Source organism: Notothenia rossii (genome assembly GCF_949606895.1).
Source record: "Notothenia rossii genome assembly, chromosome: 1".
Taxonomy (NCBI): Eukaryota; Metazoa; Chordata; class Actinopteri; order Perciformes; family Nototheniidae; genus Notothenia; species Notothenia rossii.
Window position 1 is genome coordinate 63,497,524 of NC_136912.1, and position 17,942 is coordinate 63,515,465.

The 17,942-nt window shown below is 46.1% G+C and overlaps 1 protein-coding gene across 1 annotated transcript in view; it reads left to right on the forward strand.

Annotated features, from left to right (window-relative positions):
- Positions 1 to 17,942, forward strand: part of LOC307019341 (excitatory amino acid transporter 5-like) — a gene marked incomplete at its 3' end in the record, with an annotated part of 49,943 nt that overhangs the window by 11,491 nt on the left and 20,510 nt on the right. The window lies entirely within an intron of this gene.

A 17,942-nucleotide genomic window follows, 5' to 3' on the forward strand; every position in this document is an offset into this window, starting at 1 on the left:
AGCCCGCAGTTCATTTCCTCATATTCCAAACGAGAAATTACGGTAGCAAATCACCCGGTTCTTTACGACCAGAACTATTTACCGGGATACAAACCGGAGGAATCAGGCATGGAGGGAGCTGGCAGAGACAGTGTGTGAAACTGTTAGGTTTTCGCTTGTTTGGGGAGTTTATATCCAGTTTACTTCGTTTTAACATTGCTATTGCTTTGTATGTCGGGGGCGGGAGATTCATGTGATTGGTTGTTGGTCGCGTTGCTCGCAAAAAATCGCCAAGCTTCAGACACGCCCAGCATCAAGATTTTTCAAGATCTTTTTCATGCCTGTGTGTGGACGGGCCGTTAGGGTCGAGTTTGACAGCTCGTCACGAGTTGAGTAAAGTTGGAACGAAATTCAGATTTAAAAAAAAAATAGGGCTCCCCTGAAAGCAAATGGGTTATTCGAACACTGGACCCGTTATCGTTTCCGCTGTTGTTTACTGTCATATTCGGTCGTCCTCGTGTAGCCGAACGGTCTATATGACACTAAACAGTAACGCAAACGACCGTTTTCGTCCTCGTGGGGCCGGGGCCTCAGTGTGAAGGCTCTCCTCTTACATTCTGCATGTTCGCTTCGTCTGATGTCTGTAATATCAGACGTGTTATGAAAGCTGATAGCACTTGAAAAGCAGTATTTGGGAGATCATTCCATCAGTGTATTTTTTCCTGATAGAACTAGGTTTCCGCTAGGATTTTTTCTCGCCGGTCAAATGTCCGAACAGAATTTATTTTACCGGACAAATTTGAAACTTACAGGTCATGTTTCAATAATAATAATAAGAATTGTGTAGCAGAGTTTCCGTTAGCAGGTAATTACCGGACTAGGACCGGATATGCTGATGTGTAAAACTCAGTTAATGGGGCTCATTTTTATATTGATTCAGTTTATAATCGTAACAGATCGAAAAATTCAGATTCATTTTTCAATAAAGGATTCCACAAACAACAAACAACATAATTATTACATTCAAAGAAACTACTTGTAGTAGATAAAGTACATTATTCAAAAGTTTCCATTAACTTTGAATAATAACACGGGAGAAACGGATCCTCTCTTTTCCTCTCTCCCTCCCTCTCTCTCCTGACATCCCGTCAGTTTCTCATGCAGCGCGTTAAACAGTGGGAGGGCTTCAGGTCAGACTCAGAAGCTGATCTGATCTCTGATCTCTCTCTCGCATCCGGTTACACTTCACTCGCGTTTATGTCCATAGGAGGAATATCGATCAGATCCAGCTCTCCTGATCGGCCTTTATAGAGAGCACAGATCAAGCTATTAAGAGTGAATATCGGCCGATAATGATCGGCGGCCAATCGATCGGAGCATCGGACATTTTGACCGGCAGATTTTGAATTTAGCAGTAATAAATAGCAGTAACTACGAGACACCGTTTCGACCAAGTGAGGAGGTAAAATTGACGAGAGGAAAGAAGAGGGACCAAAGAGAGGAACTGCGGCTGGGGGTGGCTATGCCTGGAACTGACCAGGGGGCCACGGCTGCTGAAGCAGCAGGAGAAGAGAGACAAGCAGCAGGAGACGAGAGGCAAGCGGCAGGAGACGAGAGACAAGCAGCAGGAGACGGGAGACGAGCGGGCCATTGGAGCGGCGTTTGCAGGCCGAGGAGGCGCACCCGGACCCCCGGGGAGTCTGCAGGACCTGGGTCTTGCTAGAGGCGGACCAGCGCCTTGCAGCGGGCCGGGACAACTTCCGGATGGGTGGCAGCATGACATGTTTGACGACATTTGAGGGTGTGTCCATAGCCTCAGGGGAGGGATCTAGTGTGTCCATAGCCTCAGGGGAGGGATATATTATGTCCATAGCCTCGGGGAGGGATCTGGTGTGTCCATGGCCTCAGGGGAGGGATATGTTGGGTCCGTGGCCTCGGGGAGGGATCTGGTGTGTCCATAGCCTCAGGGGAGGGATCTATTCTGTCCATAGCCTCAGGGGAGGGATCTATATTGTCCGTTCTAGACACTCAAGGACTTGAAGAAAGCCAACTTGGTGGCAGACTGTCTATCCCGGTACATGAGAATTGAGGTACTGTGCGCTTTAGGAGAAGAGGGGGGGAATGTAACGACGAGACGCCGTTACTAAAGCTCACGTGGACATGTTTATATAGGCTAATCATTGTTTTAATAGGTATATTGACGACAACTTCCCCTTTCCCCATGTCTGTTGCTGATTGTGTGCACCTGGTGCCCTGTGTTGTCTCCTCCCCCCCTCACCTGTGTTTAATTCAGTGGTTCTCAAAGTGGGGGATGCGCCCCCCCTGGTGGGCGCAGAGGCATGCCAGGGGGGGCGCGAGAGACCAGGAGGAAAAATGGTTATAAAAAAATAAAAAAAAAGATTAAAAAATAAAAAATAAAAAAATCATAATTTGAAAAATTATTGATTCGAAAATAATATGATGCAGTACAGTACTATTACGTCTGGGTCTCTGTTCCATTAAAGCTCGGCTCTGTGTGTGTGTGTGGAACGAGCCATTTTGTGTGCGCGTGAGAGAGAGAGAGAGCGCACCGGTACTGGAGATCGTTGTTGTTAGCTTCTGGTGCTAGCGAGCTACGCTAACGGATATAAGGAGTTTTTTCAACAACAAAGTGGAGGAGAGTCCTCTCCTGTCAGACTGAGAGCTAAAGGACTCTCTCAGTGTTATCTCAGTGGGTCTCAAATGTTTTGGTCACCATTAATGTAAATAATTATTTCCGAGGCACACGTTTATATGATCATTATAGTTATAAAAAAATAAGAGAATAAATGAAAAACAGGTATGAAATACTATATGACAGTAAAACAAGAATAAAGTTTAAAAGGGTGATTTGTAAAATATCCATCAAGAAAAAGTAAATCTGTTTACATTTCTGTTTCATATGGGTGTTGAGAGATGTATCCATAGATCTCTTCCTTTCGCTCTCAAAGTGCACCAGATTGATGCTTTTAACTTCAATATTTAAAAATAAATCTTCCCGGGGAAGCTTGCCCCCGGACCCCCCTATGTGACGTCCACACATCACCTATAAAAATAGCACTTTATCCCTGCTTACACCTATATGCCGTGAGCTGAATATTGAGCCTTCATTGTAACAGTCGCGGGTACGTTGTGTATTTGCGTGGGGATTGTTGCAGTAGAAAATTCCACTGTAGCGACCGGTACATTAATGGGAAACCCTAAATGTTTGAGCACCCTCTATGAAACGTCAAGCTACCCCACAGCACCCCCAAAATAAATCTCTGGCGCCGCCACTGAGCCTGATTATTCGTTTTGGGGGGGCCCGACTTTTTTTTTTCTCCAAATGGGGGGCCTGACAGAAAAAGTTTGAGAACCACTGGTTTAATTGCTCCCCCTCACCTGTGTCTTGTTAGTGTCTGTATTTAAGTGCTGTTTCTTGTTAGGCTGGGAGTGTGTGTGAGATCCTGGTGGCTGCAGGCTGGGAGTGTGTGTGAGATCCTGGTGCCTGCAGGCTGTGCTCAATGAAACCACAGCAGGATTGAGGCTGTGTGTGTCATATCATGTGTATGGTGTAATAAATGCCCACACCGGGTTTTATTTTGGACGTTCTGCCTCTGCCTCCTTGCTTGGTCTGGGCCGCTCAACGGTCAGTCTCACATCGGTTTTTATTCAATTTTACCAGCTACAAACCTAAGCTAAAAACCGGTAATTACCGGCGAACGGAAACCCTTGCGTTTGAGCAGCAGCTGCCCAAAAAAACCAATATCAGAGCAGATTTCTGCAGTGTCCAACTTTGCCAAACACAACAAGTCTAAACTTAGCACACGACCCAAAAAACAGGATGTTTTCCAAACTAATGTTTTCCAAACAAATGTTTTCCCTTGCCAACTAAAGTACATCCGTTCGAGTTATTTTGTCTCTGTACCAACATAACGGCCATTCAACAGGCTGTATCACACAGACAGGCATTAGCAAACAAGTCTGAACAGCACCTCTCTAAAAGCAGTAATGGTGTTGGAAATTCATTTTGTAAAGTGGTTATAAATAACTTTTGAGGATCTATAAAAATATTCTTTCTGCTTTTACTGGTGCCGTAATGAGTCTCAAAAGCCGGAAAGAATTTGCATTTTACCGGTTCCCTCGTCTAGAAGTAAACTGTTGTCGGAATGTGTTAGTGGGTAGAAGCTTGTAATAAAGGTATGTGGTTTACAGAAACTGAAGAGATTTGCACATTTTGTTCTAGGACATACGCAAGCAAAAATACTCCACTCATGACTGTCCGAAGCTTGCAGTCTGACTTGAGCTTAGCAATAATGTTGCTCATCCGTGGGTCTGTGATGTAGTTCGTTTATAGCATTACATTAGCTTTTTATATCTGCCAATTGTATTTACGCTGGTGTTATGATATATTCATATTATCCTGCAAAAGAAAATGTGTTAAGTATCATAAACGTGTGTTGGTCTCATTGTTTTTTGTCGAGGGACACCTTGCAATGCTAACTTCCGAGTTTGGCCTAGAAAAACACGTCATCACTGAACCACTCTATAGGCTATTTCAAAGTTGCGTTCACTCACGGCCACATTTACAAAGAATACACTGCAACTGCTCCTCAGCGGTTCTCTTGGGGCTTCAATCCCCCATAATATTACCTGCCAATGATGAAATATGCAAGTCTGCCCAAATCCACTGTAGAAGAAGCCCAGTATGTATCACTGCTGGTTGCAGATTGTTTTTTAAAATTACATTCTTGTTCCACATGTTTGTTCAGTCTCAACAGAGCTAGAGAGGAGTGAACACACACACACAGATACCAAGGGGCGCTGGTGAACACCAGTTTGAAACACGCCTCGGCATCCACTCCAACAAGTAACCCTAATTTTCTCCTGTGGATATTGTCCACATTATTCACTGTTACATGTCTGATATGTGTAATATGTAATCTAAAGCGCTTTGAGCATTCGGAAAAACACTCTAATAAATGTAATGAATTATTATTATTATTATCATTATTATTATTATTAAACAGACAGACAGACACAGAAAGGGACAACAGCAGAAAAACATAATACCTTTTGGACTGGAGCAGAGAAATGTGCTGCAGAGCCTGAACGCAGCTCAGCTTCACCCGGCTGAAGTTACTAAACTTTCACAACCGTCAGATAAAAGTCAATCAATAAGTCAGGCAGCAGAAAGAACCAGCTCTCTGTCGGAACACATTCTCTGCTACTATAGGATGGAGGGAGAGGCAGAAGTTAACAATGAGGCTGCATTTAGATTATTTCACTAACGAGGATGGTACTCGCCCTCATTTCGCTGTCTGGTAATGATTTTACAGAGAGAGTATGCCCATACCATTTTGTACAAATTGCACTATTGAGTTCATCGATTTGACAAAGTCAAGCCTTGACACTCTGAGAAGAGAGAAGAAAAATAACATCTTCAGCCCTCTCTACAGATTGTGACCCACATGCTTCACAGGCATTCCTCAAACATTCAGGCAACTAAGTCAAAGACTGAAAACCTTTAAGATATAGTCAGTGACCGTCAGTTCTCTGTAGATGCAAAATTGAACTTTAACTGCATGTGGCTATAGCAGTGGTCTTGAAAATGTCGTACTAAATGTCTACATGTTATCTAAATTACATAAATAACAATAACATAGTATCAAGACGCTATATCCCACCTACAATCCATGGAGACTTGCACCGCACAGAATAGGTGTTGACGGGGCAATGATACAGTCAATCAATGAAAGTGTATTTACTGTATATAGCCCAATATCACAAATTCTACATTTGTCTCAGGGGACTTTACAGTTTGTACAGAATATTTATTAGCAACCTCTTTCCTTAGACCCTCACACACAGTCTACTGAAAATGTTCACAATAAACTAAGACACACATTTGTAAAATGAGGGACGAAGACATTAAACTCAAAACCAAAAATAAAATAGGAAAGTAGTTGCTAAAACGTTCTGCCACCCTCTGAAGATGGACTGGTTGATTGAGACCTTTGTCTTTAGGCTCATCTCCCTCTTCAACACAACAGTTCAGAAACGCATCTGCAAAACCGCTTAATTGCTCTCATTATTCGGCCCATCTCACGCTACATCAGTGGCGAACCGTGCCTATCACTACTGGACCTTCTGTAGACACAAACGCCACCCTCCCCCCCACACACACACACACCCACCCACCCACGCCGCAGCCGCCGCAGCCGCTCTATCCATCCATCCATCCATCCATCCATCCATCTTCTCCCGCTTATCCGTGGTCGGGTCGCGGAGGTAGCAGTTCCAGCAGAGAGCCCCAAACTTTCTTTTCCCTGGCCACATCAACCAGCTCTGGCTGGGGGATCCCAAGGCGCTCCCAGGCCAGCGAAGAGATATAATCCCTCCACTTGGTTCTAGGTCTACCCCTTGGTCTCTTCCTAGTTGGACATGCCTGGAACACCTCCCTAGGGAGGCGCCCAGGTGGCATCCTAACTAGGCAGCTGCTCTAGTGAGATTTAAATGCGCAACAATGCTTACAACACTGAAGACAGACCCGGTCATAAAGCTGATCACTGCTTTTCAGATCCAAAATAAGTTGCCTTTCAATAGCCAAGGAAACTAATGCAGTGAATCGGGATTGTCCTGTTCTGTTCCTTGCATATGTTTTTATCCGTTTGAGGGCGGAAAATGTCCTTTCCACAGATGCAATGGTGACGGGGATCGTTAAAACTAAACATATCAGTGAATATAGCTGATGCATGCTGTCAGAAAGTCCTTTTCGTTGGAAAAAGAAAAAGGAGGTCAGATGGGTTCTTTCCCTGAAAATCTGTCATACCATACACCACAGACAGTTCTTTTTTCAGCTGAGGCAAGTCAAAGTGCGGCCCGTAGCTCTCTGTGAGGCTTGAGAATGCAGTTGCAGGGAATTTGCTGCTAAGCTGGTGAACTGTTCAGGGTCCAGAAGAGAAAGGAATGATAGTTTTTCGTGATCTTTAAACCGATTTTGCACCTGATTTAAAATGTTCTCAAGAATGCCATTGTGCAGCTTCTTGTAGTGTGAGCGGGAATCTCCGTGGGCTCTCCGTCCAGTTGGCAGGCCGGTGTCCTGCACAGTCTCATCATATATTTGATCAAAACGATCCCTCTGCCCTTCAATGCAAATGCAAAACTCTTCCACCCTTGTCAGACAAAACTGCATGTCAAATGACTTGTTCTGTAAGATGTCGAAGAACACATCTGCATGCGCAAATATGTTGTTAAAAGTTGAAAAGAAAAAGCCAAATTCAAAGTTGCCCAGGTTTGATAGGTAGCCATCAGCAATGGGAATGGCAGCATCATCAAATTCGTCGTGGTGTTCAACTATGTATTCAAACCTGATTCAAACAGATCCTTAAGAGCATTCTGCTTTTCAAATACAGTGCACACCAATCTTGATGCAAAATTCCACCTGGTTGGTTCCACTCGTGGCAGTTGCTTCTGGCATATTTTATCAAGCAGCCGCGTTCGTTTTGGCGATTTAGAAAAAGAACGCAGCCAGGCCAGAAAGGTGTGAGAAGAAAATTCTGCATTCTTTAATTTTAGCTACACCTTGAGATAAAACCAAATTAAGGACATGTGCATAACAGTGTATGAAAAGTGCCTGTGGGGACAAAACTAGGACCACCAGGGTGGGTGGAGGGGGTCAGGAGGACGGGCATGGGCTGACAGCCCAGGAGCACAGCGGAGGGCCCGGAAGGAATCTCGGGCGGACGGCCCGGGGGCAAGGCAGAGTCAATGGTGGGGGTCTCGGGCGGACGGCCCGGGGGCAAGGCAGAGACCATGGAGGGGTCTCGGGTGGACGGCCCGGGGGCAAGGCAGAGTCCATGGTGGGGGTCTCGAGCAGACGGCCCGGGGGCAAGGCAGAGTCCATGGGCGAACTCAGGTGGCCGAGCATGAGGGCGAAGGCCGCTGCACTCAGGAGGCCGGGCTCGAGGGCGAAGAACGCGGCTCTCAGGGGGCCAGGCTCGAGGGCGAAGACCACGGCACTCAGGGGGCCGAGCATGAGGGCGAAGGCAGCGGCTGGAAGAGTCAGGGGACCGGGCTCGAGGGCGACGACGGGAGAACTCCGGAGGACGGGCCGGAAGGCGCTGACGGGACAGCTCCGGAGGCCGGGCAGGACCCGGTGTCGGCCGGACAGGAACCGGAGCCGGTGGGACAGGCTTCGGCAGGATCCCCCACGGAAGAGGACCAGGAGTTGGCAGGACCCCCGGCGAGATAGGTGACGGCGGGACCTCCAACGGAACAAGGCATAGGATTGGCAGGACTCTCAGTGGGACCTCCAACGGAACAGGACATGGGGTTGGCAGAACCCCCAGCGGAACCTCCAACGGCACGGGACATAGGGTTGGCAGGACCCCCGGCAGAAGAGTAGTCGGCGGGACCTCCAACGGCACAGGACATAGCGTTGGCAGGACTCCCGGCAGAAGAGTAGTCGGCGGGACCTCCAACGGCACAGGACATAGGGTTGGCAAGACCCCCGGCAGAAGAGCAGTCGGCGGGACCCCCAATGGGACATGACATGGAGTTGGCAGAACCCCCAGCAGAAGAGTAGTCGGCAGAACCCCCAACGGGACAGGACACAGGGTTGGCAGGACCCCCGGCAGATGAGTAGTCGGCGGAACCCCCAACGGGACAGGACATGGAGTTGGCAGGACCCCCAACGGAACCTCCAACGGCACAGGACATAGGGTTGGCAGGACCCCCGGCAGAAGAATCGTCGGCGGGGCCTCCAACGGCACAGGACATAGGGTTTGCAGGACCCCCGGCAGAAGAGAAGTCAGCGGGGCCTCCAACGGGACAGGACATGGAGTTGGCAGGACCTCCAGCGGAACCTCCAACGGACCAGAACATTTGGTAGGGACTTGAGAGGGGACTCGAGAGGTGACTTGAGTGGAAACTGGAGTGGGGACTCGAGAAGGGACTCGAGAGGGGACTCGAGAGGGGACTAGAGTAGGGACTAGAGTAGGGACTAGAGAAGGGACTAGAGATGGGACTAAAGATGGGACTTGAGTAGGGACTGGAGAAGGGACTTGAGATGGGGCTGGAGAGGGGACTAGAGGAGGGAAATAGAGAGGGGTCTTGAGAAGGGACTAGGGAAGGGACTAGAGTAGGGACTAGAAAGGGGACTTGAGAAGGGACTAGAGAAGGGAGTAGGGAAGGGACTTGGGAAGGGACTAGAGGAGGGACTAGAGAGGGGACTTGAGAAGGGACTAAATAATTGACTTGGGAAGGGACTAGAGGAGGGACTAGAGAGGGTTCTTGAGAAGGGACTAGAGAAGGGACTAGAAAAGGGATTACAGTATGGATGAGGGAAGGGACTAGGGGAGGGGCTGGAAAGGGAACTAGAGAGGGGACTAGATAAGGGACTAGAGAAGGGACTAGAGAAGGCACTAGAGGAGGGACTATGGCTGCTGGGGCCGGAATCAGGGCAGGAACCATGGTTGCTGGGGCCAGGACTGAGGCTGGAACCATGGCTGCTGGGGCCAAAACTGGGGCCGGAACCATGGCTGCTGGGGCCAGAAATGGGGCCGGATCCGTGGCTGCTGGGGCCAGAACTGGGGCCGGAACCATGACTCTTGGGGCTCGGGCTGCTAGTCTGGCCTTGCGACTCCTTCTCTTAGGAGCCTTTTGGAGGCTCCGTGGACCTCCAAAAGCCAGACGAGTTTCAGAGAACGGCTCCTGGACAGGAGCAGGAACTGGGGAAGAAGTAGAGGTTGACTCCAGACGGAACACGCCGAGACGTATGGTGTCAGGTTGGGAATTGGGAGGCAGGGGGCTAGCATGCCTGGGGCTAGCAGGCCGGGAAACACATGTTGGGAGGATATCCATCATCCAGCCAGGTAAGGACTTCACAAGACATGGTTTGTCTTTTGCTATCTGGTGCGCCTCTGCCTGAGCAGCGTCTTTCTGCTCAACACTGGACGCTCCCCTCCACCTACCATAGCAGAAAGCCAAAGAATAGGTAAATGTATGTAGTTCCACCTCAAATGGATCATCTGCTGGGTCCATCTTGGTTGGTTCGTTCTGTTACGGTGAGTGAAGCAAGCAGGACCCAAACGCAGATAACACTGAAAAATCCTTTATTTCAAGGCTAAACGTAAAAAAATCAGAACATTCCCCGGTGAACACAGTCACAGACAAACGACGAACCAACAATGACAGAAAGCAAAAACAGAACTTAAATACACACAAGACTAATCAACGAAACAAGAGACAGGTAAGGAGGGAGGAGAATGCACAGGGGCAACAGGTGAACACAATCAAGTAAACAGGTAGGAGGGAACAGGTAGGAGGGAAAACACACAGACAGGAAACCAAAGACAGATCTAAACAAGACAAAACACAACGCAGAGTGAAAACCAAAGACAGATCTAAACAAGACAAAACACAACACAGACAGATCGTGACATTCATTTCAGTACTGTTATTGCATTGGAGAATAATACAATCTGTTGATCAAGAAATAGCAATAGAAATAGTAGAAATAGCCGACATACAACATACCGTGCAATGGCTTTATCAACTTTTCCCTGGCTAGCAGTCCCTCGGTTAAAATCCAGCCGCTGTTGCTAAGGTGGAGGTGGAGTTGGGTCGAATGAGTCTGGGTCTGTGGTCTTAGCTACTAGCTTCGTCCCAGCATGTTGTTTCTGCAGATGTTTCAACAGATTTGACTTGCTGTTTTGGGCAGTAGATAGGACCTTTGACCCGCCAAGACACAACTTACATTTAACTAAAACGTTCTTTTCTTTGTGCTCGACAAAAGTGAAATAGGGAGAATATCTCCAGGCGGAGAAACTCGACTTGAGCTCCGCCGCCGTGATGATAGTCTTGTTAGTAAACACAAACACGCCGCATGTGACGCATGTGACACAGGAAGTATCTAAGTACATTTACTCAAGTACTGTACTTAAGTACAGTTCTCATCTCTGTTCGCCTCGCTGTTGGCGCCGCTCACCAACGTCTGGGAGCCGAGACTATATAAAAAAAATAACGGAGTAACGCACCATGTAGTAACGGTAACTGAGTTACTGAATTTAAAAAATAATGCTTTAGAGTACGAGTTACTGGCAAAAATAACGGCCTTACAGTAACGCGTTAGTCCCAACACTGCTCGCAAGTGAACTAACAGACCTTATAGAGCAGTGGTTCCCAACGTAGGGGGGGCGCCAGGCCTCAGATGATTTGAGGCCAAATATCATATTTATACTTTTTTTTTACATATAATTGTAAAGCAATACATGATTGTCACTAAAAGCCTTGTCTCTACATTACAATAAAATATAAAAAATAATTGATTAATTAATTTGAATAACAATTCAAGTTAGTAGCTAATAAAGGCATAAAAACACAGACATTTGTAATTATTTCTTTAATAGAAATGTTTCTTCTGCCCGTAAAGTGTCCAAACCAGGCTTTTCTGGATAAGCGCATTTAAAAGAAATAGTCATTGGCCATGCCGGTTTGAGTTGGATTATTTGTCACAGTTGCTCAGATCAGATCAGTCTCCTCCATTTTGTAGATTATTTACGACTTTTGAATTCACATAAACACATCGGCAAAATCCGGCTTACTTTGAACATGTGTTTTAAACAGTTTAATGCCATTGTGAATTGTTTCCACTTCCGCGCCATCCTTTCATTTCTTCATACAGCGGGAATCCAAATGAATTAATCCTGAGTCCAATAACCATCAAAGTCACTCCAATAGTGCTCCTTAATTACGCTTTCATCCTCCTTTAACAAAATACTTCACCTTCATCCAGTTTGTGACAGTAGTTATAGCATTTTTGAGACTTTTAAACTTTAATTACCGCTGTTGCACCCCCCCCCCCTTGTGTGTGTGTGTGTGTGTGTGTGTGTGTGTGTGTGTGTGTGTGTGTGTGTGTGTGTGCGTGTGTGTGTGTGTTTGTGTGTGTGTGTGTGTGTGTGTGTGTGTGTGTGTGTGTGTGTGTGTGTGTGTGTGTGTGTGTGTGTGTGTGTGTGTGTGTGTGTGTGTGTGTGTGTGTGTGTGTGTGTGTGTGTGTGTGTGTGTGTGTGTGTGTGTGTGTGTGTGTTAGTATGACGTTTGTGGTACAAGTACAGCTGTTTTCAAAGGACCAGTCGACAGGGCTGCTCTAGTGGGTGGTTTTACCAGCTCAGCATGGGGGGGGCGCAACTTCCAACAGGAGTCATTTGGGGGGGCTCTTGGGAAAAAAGGTTGGGAACCACTGTTCCAGAGTACCCTGGAACCGTGGGAAACTCCGAAAGAATACGCCCATTGGCTACAAATCAAGATATGATTAGTTGATCAAACTGTCAATCAGAGCGTTTGCTCTCATTCAGTGCAACGGCCAGGGCCTTCTATTAAGGATGCAGAATACCTTGGAGACCCAGAATAAGATCTGATTGGTTGCTTTCTTTTCTAACACAAAAGCACTGAAATGCGTAGTGCATGGTCCGAGAAGGAAAACAAATCAACGTAACACTGTAATATTACAGATCAACACAGATACGATTCTCATTTATTCATTTTATATACATTTTATTACATTTTATTTATATAATTAAATCGATGTTTTGTTTGTTTTTATCTGAGTGTTCCAGGGTATTCTCTGAATACCTTGAAGGCCCTGACGGTTTGCCACTGCCAGCATTATCCCCTTACTCAAGAACCCGAGATACTTGAGTCCCTTCCTACGCAAAGGAGACTAATCCTCATCCCAACCTTTTTGCTGAAAGATAAAATAATAAGTGGGCCGGTACTCAGTGGTACGCAGTACAGGCACTTCCATATTTTACTCTTTGTCATACCATGACTTTTATTTGTGTACTGGCACTCCTCACAGGCTGCCGGTGCTCTACTCAGTCCACTCAAATCAGGTTCAATTGATCCTTTTCCAATAAAGGGAAAAACTGCCCCACCCAGGTAGTGTTAATTTTGTCAGCTACTTTTTTATTTAGTCTTAGTCCTGTGTCAAATGTCCTTGTTAGTTTTAGTCAAGTTTTAGTCGACTAAAGGTCTGAGCATTTTAGTCAAAGGAAACTAACTATTTTAGTCTACTTTTTGTCAATGAAAAATGTTGACATTTGAGTCTTTTTTAGTCATCAGATTATATTGAACATTTCAGTCAAACTAGTTTAGCCAAAACCAATAATTTGTCATTTTAGTCAAACTTATTTCACAATAAGATTATATCTTATCCTTATTTGATGAAAAACGCAGCTTGAATGATTACGAATGCAGCTTTGCAGAAAGTAAATGGTCATGTTTGTGGTGTTTTTACCAGCTTTTTTATGGCCACATTGCTTCCCTTCTGATAAAACAATGCATTAGCTTTTTTTCTCAGCCTCATTGTAGCGAAAATGGGCCCAAATACCACGACGTACAGGATCGTACCATTTCCGTCATAATCCATTATTACCCGTCGGGTCTGTACACAACTCGTCACTCACTCTCGCTGACGGGGTAGGGGGGGGAGTTTCGGTTAACGCGACCACTATAGAGATGGCAAATCCGGATCCTTTTACGGACTCTGAGTCTTCTGAGTCAGTAATTGAAGAGATCCCGATCATACGAGTCCTTTGAATCATATGAGTCAGCATCACCAAGAGCGTAGAAATCCTACCGGTGAAACCAAAAAGTTGTTGCATTTCACGAGCATATTAAACTAACGTTACATTAACCTCCGCCACACAGTGTATTTTGCTTTAATAAAAATGTTGATCACAAAAAAAAGGATTATTTGGCGATTTGGCGAATCTGAGTCTGTTGTTGACTTGTGCATGACGACGAGTCTGCTGGATCTCTGGATCTGCTGCTTTACGGTTACGGCTCTGAGTCCGCACGAGTCTGCTATGTTTTGCAAAGTGAGTCAGGATTTGCGAATCTCTGAGTCTGCTGTTGACTGTTGCATAGGGAAGTAGGCGGGCTGGAAGCGGGGCCATACTTGCCAACCCTCCCGATTTTTGCGGGAGACTCCCGTTTTCATTGCCCTCTCCCGGTTTCCTCCCGGGGTCATACATTTCTCATTTTCTCATTTCTCACATTTCTCCCGATTTCTGACAAAATCAGATTTACTCAGGACTGTTTCCACTCGGACTTTAATACAGCTACATTATTAGGTTTCCATGGTAGCGCGTCTCTTTAGTAGCGCGTAAGCAACTGAAAGTCTGAGAGGGTGAGGAAGATATAGTCACAGAAAACAGAACAAGAATCAACAACTCTACCCTCTGCTCACTCCTTTCCTGTATAATACAGGTCCAGCCCACACATATGCTCCATCAAGGATGGTGCTACAGGCCGAAAGGCAGTGCACTTACAACTACAATAAGCATGTTCATGTTAATCTAATACAGCTCCGGCATTCCACTAGCACCAGGGACGTGCACACATAGACTCTAGGACCTAGAGTCTAGGTAGTGCTTGAGCACCTGCCCGTTTTGCCCGCTGGACAGCAATGTGCCCTTTTGAAAGTTCATTTTTTACAGTTTTTTTTTTCTTTTTTACAGTGTACTGTATGTGGCTCATGGTAACATCGATCAATTCTGGATTAAAAGCTTCTAATATATACAAAATGCCCCAAATGTGCTTTGTAATTTTGTCAGACATCCCCACACATGCCCCGCGGCACTCAACCTGAACGCGCAGCGCGCAGAGCAGACAGTCACTCACTCACGGCCCGTCTACACTACAGGCATGAACAAATCTTGAAGCTGGGCGTGTCTGAAGCTTGGCGATTTTTTGCGAGCAACCAATCACATGAATCTCCCGCCCCCGACATACAAAGCAATAGCAATGTTAAAACGAAGTAAAAAGGATATAAACTCTCCAAACAGGCGAAAAAACTATCAGTTTCACCCACTGTCTCTGCCACCTCCCTCCATGCCTGGTTCCTCCGGTTTGTATCCCGGTAAATAGTTCCGGTCGTAAAGAACCGGGTGATTTGCTACCGTAATATCTCGTTTGGAATATGAGGAAATGAACTGCGGTCTGGCTCTCCCAGCTTGCACGCGGTTTGATTGGCTGCGCTTGCACTGGCGGGATTTGCATAAACGGGATTTGATTGGCTGATGCCAAGCATCGAGCCTCAAAAGTTGAACATTGTTCAACTTTTGATGCCGATAGATGCTCGTGATGCTTGCAAAGCCATGCCATGCTCCCCACAATGCAGTTCGGCGAAGATTAAACATCTTCTACGTCACCCCCATTCAAGTGAATGGGCGAAGCGTTGAAAGCATTTTTTGATGCCTGTAGTGTAGACGTAGTCAGACAGGCCACGGCAGGTGTGTGGTGCAGCAGCACGCAGCAACACAATTAAAAGTGCCCTAGTGACGACCAAGTAAGTAACCACCAGGTAAAAAATACAACGAGTGTATTGTTTAATCCCCTAAATCAGATGCCAAACTAAACTATAACTTCACTTCTTTTCTTGCATCCATCTATTTAGTCTCGTTGTACACTTTCGTGCCTTTAATAAATCGGTTCCACCAGGGGCGTCAATCCCGTGGGGGGGGGGGGGGGGGGGTTTCGTCCCCCCCTAGCTTCAGATTGGACCCCCCTAAGTCATTTAGAATAATAAAAATAAATGTTAAAATAATTAATTTTTTGATAATAAATCAGTAAAATCACGCAAAAATAAGAATTAAATAACATAACCCTAACCCAACCCTAACCCTAACCCTAAAACAGAAATAAAGTAACCAAAAACCGAAAAGAAACTAACAAAATCCGCCAAATTTTCGCGCACAATTTCGGAGCGCACAATTTCGGAGCGCACAATTTCGGAGCACACAATTTCGGCGCCAGCGAGCACCTGCCCCTATAAATGTCTGTGCACGCCACTGACTAGCACCCTCCCCCGTGGTGGTTTTGGAAATGCTCCCGATTTCTGAGGTCTCAAGGTTGGCAAGTATGGGCGTGGCTGCAAATGGTGTACATTTGAAAAACTTCATGTTAGGCTACTGTTGTTGAAATCTCTCCCCACTTTTGTCGGCACCCCCTAAGTAAAATGACTTCCCGGTATCCGCGGCTATGCTCGTGCACGACGAGTCTGGACCTCTGGATCTGCTATACGGTTACGGCTCTGAGTCCCCACGAGTCTGCAGGAAGTGAAGGAAGTTCCCTTGATTCAGTGAGTCAGGATTTGCGAATCTGAGTCTGCTGTTGACTCGTGCATAATGAGTCTGCCTGGATCTCTGGATCTCTGGATCTGCTACGGTTACGGCTCCAAACAAGTCTGCAGGAAGTTTCACTGATCCGCGTCCCTTGAGCCAAACGATAACTTCTGGCAGCTATCCTACTTGCTAAAGGCTAGGCAGATGGACTGTGGACAATATAGTATATATATATATATATACAGTGCTTGAATTGGGCCGGTACTCACCGGTACGCAGTACCGGCACTTCTGATTTTTACCCATGTGGTACCGGCACTTCTTACTGAGTACCGGCACCGGTACTCAGCCGCCGGCAATATACGTATATATTGTAAACGCAACGCAGCGCAAATGTGGGTCTGACTCTGCCTCACAGAGGGTGACTGGCTGTCTACATGACGTGGCCTGCCGACATTGCCACTTTCATACAGATCATACTAATGCCCTCGATTGGTCTCTGTGTGTCATTCAAGCTCGGGAGGGTGTGTGTTGGTGTATGTGTGGCGCGAGCGAGCGAGAGAGCGCGCGCACCGGTTACGTGTATTGTTGTTAGCATCTGGTGCTAGCTAGCTGCGCTAACGGATATAAGGAGCTTTTTCAACAACAAGGTGGAGGGAGAGTCCTTTGCTGTCAGACTGAGAGGCTGCTAACTACAGCTCTGGTGAGGTAAATTACTCTCTGAGTCTTTAGATAGTTAACTTAGTTTAAGTTATCTCAGTGGGTCTCAAACGGCTCGGTCACCATTTATGTAAACACATATTTCCATTTCAGGGGGTAGTGATTAGTAAAATATGCATGAATAATACAAACAAAATGTTAACTAGGTGAAAAAAGGTAAGATAAACTTGTTGAGAGCTAAAACTAGTCTTTGCTGTTGCCTCAAAGAGGAGCAGGGGGGAGAGGAGGGAGACAGGAGAGGCCGATTCAGGAGCCCAGACACACTCACAACTAGTGCTGTGTACCTGGACTCACATTCAGGTTCAGGTCCGGACTCAAGTCCAGAGGTTCAGGTTCAGGTCCGGACTTATAAGTCCGGACTTGTGTCAAGTTGTGTGAGTAACTAAAGTGAACTTATTTTTAGCTAATTATCAATTGCAAATAAACTCATAATCAACTCAAATTCAAACTCGTCAGGTTTATTGTGCCCCCTTCCAACTTGTGTCTACACCATGTCTTTTCTAGAACTCTACATGTGTTACTAGCTACACAACACAACTACATACATAGTGATGTACATACAAGAGTCAATATGCAAGAGTACAAGTCTATGTGTTCTTGTTCAAGAACAACAGCATATTGACATTGTCTGGGTGAAGTGTTGCTCTTTCGGCAGACACTATATCACCATACATACAAAGGAGTTAGCTTAGCTACACTACCATATATGGCAACCAGCATCCCACGCTGACAGTGTCCACTATGTCTAAGCCAGCTTCCCTTGACGTCACACAGATCTCGCGAGCAGTTGCGATATTTTGCGAGACTTCGTGAGTTCAGTAATGGCCGCCATATCAGAAGCCAAAACAATGTTTTTCGTCTTTTCTCAGCGCAAATTTCTCGATCTATGGAAGGTTTTAGATGGTTTAGAACAAAAAGGAGAATATACGTAAGTACCGGTTCCCGACGTTCCGGTTTTAACCGGACTTGAACCGAAACTTTTTACAAGTCCAGTACCGGTTCGGCGTACCGGTACGCAGCACTACTCACAACTATAAATGAACCAAAAACAAATAAATAAACAAGTTTCAATGTTTTTTCATATTGGATATTGTATGTTATTGGTTATGGCCATGTACTT